Source organism: Octopus bimaculoides, chromosome 22 (assembly GCF_001194135.2).
Source record: "Octopus bimaculoides isolate UCB-OBI-ISO-001 chromosome 22, ASM119413v2, whole genome shotgun sequence".
Taxonomy (NCBI): Eukaryota; Metazoa; Mollusca; class Cephalopoda; order Octopoda; family Octopodidae; genus Octopus; species Octopus bimaculoides.
The window spans coordinates 37,154,431-37,158,226 of NC_069002.1; positions in this window are offsets into that span (position 1 = coordinate 37,154,431).

Consider the following 3,796-nt stretch of genomic DNA (forward strand, 5'->3'; position numbering starts at 1 on the left):
CAGAAAAATTTAACTATTAAATTTTTATTCTACTTTTTAATCATTTATTATTGGTTGTTGTTGTTGTTCTTACCTTTCCAAACAGCACTGCGTGGGGCTGCACCAGTCAGTCAAATGCTGAAGGAGAATCTTACTAACCATTCATTTGAAAGGAAGTGAGGAAGAACGTTCTAATTAAAGTGGGGGGGGGGGGCCTAATCCCTGCTGTCATTCATTTCTCTTCTATAACAGCAATCACCAACCATTTTTCTACACCATGGACCAGTTTCATTGTTCTAGAGACCAGGGTGGGGATCACATAACAAAACACAAAGTGCATAATGTATTGTTTCATGTGGTTTTGTTTGTTGTTGGTGGTTGCAACAGTGAGAGCCTCACAATATAGAAACGTTTCTCACGGCCCCAGCAGACAAAATGGAAAAGGCATTGCCCTGGCGGATGGAAAGGGAGAGAGATGTGCTGGAACAGCCATCTCTCCCCTGATAGCAGTGAACAGGGATATATATTCCTGAGGCCAAGAACACTGGAGGTCTCCACTGCCACAGGCTTAACCAGAAACCTGTCTGAGAGGGACCGATGCCTTGGCAGTTTGCTTCTCTCAACCCAACGAGAAACGGAGTCTGGGCTGGTAGCTGACAGCACCAGGTTGAGAAGATGTCACGGCGTGTGGCATCCCAGATGAGGGCCTACCAACCAATATGGAATGGGGAAAATTGTCATTTAATTTACTTATTACAGATATAAATGCAGAAACACCCAGCAGACTGCAATAGTCAATGAGATAGGATTTTAAAATGTTCTTTCTGTATGACCCAGTACCAAAAAATCTCTGCCAGGAGGTTGGAGAATTAAACAGAAACAACATAGATTTGAGAGGACATTTGATCTTGCTTAAGGCCTGACGATCTGTCTGGTGCTGATGCTGTGTTAAAATGCATCCAGTACTTTCTGCAATGGGATTAGAAACTGGTCAGTAAGTACAGACAAGGATGACCTGTCCAGTCCATACAAACATGGAAAATATAATTGAAGTGTATTGGACAAAATACCCTGGACCTGCTAGAAATAGCAGCCAATTTTCTTTAAACCACACCATTGTCTTTTAAGAAAGGACGCATGAGATACTGTAATCCTTAATATTCAGAAAGACAGGATGGTCACTCTCTTTTACTAGAAGTCAGTTTGATCTGCTAGAAATAACAACCAAAATTCTCTCAAATCCTAGCCTGTCATTAAAAAGAAAATGAAGGACACAGAATAATGTTCTGAAGTTACTATGCCTTAAAGAAAGCTGGAAGGTCGTTTACACGGTTACCTCCCTTCAGCTATATTTCATTAAAATGATTTTTTTTTTTTTCAATTATCTTAGATGTTTTCATAACCGTACGCATCTATTTATTATCGCCCCTTAGACAATATATTCTTAAATTCGTTTTGTATTTTATTGATAGCTTTAACATACATGCACGTATTTTATAAGTGACGAGATTATCATCATAACTTACAATCAAGAACGTTTAAAATAAGATACAGTATTTGTCACATAAAACATTGTGCATTATCCTGGAATATATATATATACATATAAACATATACTTATATATATATATATATACCTACACATAGACACATGTATACACACGCATACATACAAACATCTATACATGCATATATACATACATATGTAGATATATATGTATATACATACACATTCGTTTGTTTTGGTCTTTTGACTACAGCCATGCTGGAGCACCACCATTAGTCAAGCAAATCAACCCCAGGCCTTAATCTTTGTAAACCTAGTACTTATTATATCGTTTCCTTTTGCCAAACCACTAAGTTACGGGGACGCTAACACACCAGCATCGGTTGTCAAGCGATTTTGGGGGCACAAACATATACAACGGGCTTCTTTCAGTTGCCGTTTACCAAATCCACTCGCAAGGCTTTGGTCAGCCCAAGGCTATAGAAGACACTTGCCCAAGGTGCCACACATATATATAAATACATATGTATACTTACATATACATACACGCATTCTTTCTTTGTTTCAGCCATCCGACTGTGGCCATGCTGTATCAGCACCTTTAGTTAAATTGACCCCAAGACTTATTCCTTGTAAGCTTAGTACTTATTCTATCGGTCACTTTTGCCGAACCACTAAGTTATGGGGACGTAAACACATCATCGGTTGTCAAGCGATGGTAGACACATACATGACAGGTTTCTTTCAGCTTCTGTCTACCAAACTCACTCACAAAGCTCAAGGTTGGCCCAAGGCTTTAGTAGAAGACACGTGCCCAAGGTGCCATGAAGTGGGACTAAATGTGGACCCATGTGGTTGGTAAGCAAGCTACTGTGCCTATAATATATATACACACACATATATACATACATATACAGACATTCAACTCAAGATTTCACTTTGGCATGACAATGTTAATAACCTGAAATTAGTCAGGCAGCCTTTGGAATAAAGCATTAGGAAAGTACAGAGCATACGAAATTAAAGAAACTACATCTAATCCTCGGTTCTTTCTGCTACAAAATCCAGTGATCCGAGTTGTGTGCTTGTGCATCACCTCATAGCTTTCTCGGAGCTTCTAAAACGTAGAGCACTTCATCTTGGAGGTCGTAACAGCAATTAGCTAATGTAGTTGATTCTGTAATTCACAATCCCTTATTTCTTTCTGTGTGTGTGAACAAAAGTTTTTGGAGGTTGTTTAGCCATTAGATTAAAAGCCAGAAACACTGCATTTCAACCACAACAGATCCCCACATTTTCAGGTGGCCATCTTGGACGATATTTATCCAATACGTCCCCCCATTGTACAAAACAGTCGGATGTGATTTCAGAGTAATTTGACAGTTATTACTTCTAGACAAAACAAGGCCTTATCAATGCCCCTTCGTTAACTGAGCTGTTCACACTGAATATCATCATTACGTTCATTATCACAGATTTTATTTTGATATTTTATTAATATTTTGTTTTGTTATTTGGCCCTTAATTTTAAACTTTGTCATTATTCTGAGTCACTGGTTCAAGATGCTGTTATGTGGACTAATTAATAGACAAATCTCACCATTGTTAATTAAATAGATGGTATTTATCTGCTCCTAATAATAAAACAAGGTTTCAAAGAAATACAATAATAAAAAAACAGAAAAGCAAAACTTAATGGCTCGAGAATACTATTTTTTTATTATTTTGGGACCAAAAGCATTTGATTACAACAGATATATTTATGGTTCTCCTACATAATAATAATAATAATAATAAAAAAGAACAAAACTTTAAAATAAAACAAAACTACATTTTGTTTCAATTGTTCATGTAATTGTTCAAATAAAATCAAATTGATGTTTTCAAATGTGAACCATAAGACTTCCTATGATGATGGGAATGTAATGGGGAACGAAGAGATGGAGGGGGGGAAAAGAGCCCCCAGCGGGACATACTTCCAAGGATCAGCAGACAGCGTTGTTTGGTGTCAAGAGATGACACGATATTAGGGTACAGATTCCATTTCTTCTCTTGTTTTAGCCTTAAAGACATGCAAACAAATACACACACAGCTCAACCATTTGTTTATGAAAACAATCTGGCAATTTGCACTGAAGAGAGTCTATGTGTTGCCATTTATGAGAGAGAGAGAGCAATAAACTCAGCTAAAATTTATGGGGGGGGGGGATGGTGGTGGTAGTGGTGGAAGTCAATAGCCAGATACAAAAACATATAAACGTGGTGAGATGAAAGAGAACAAAAATCGAACAGAAGAACATGGGGGGGGGG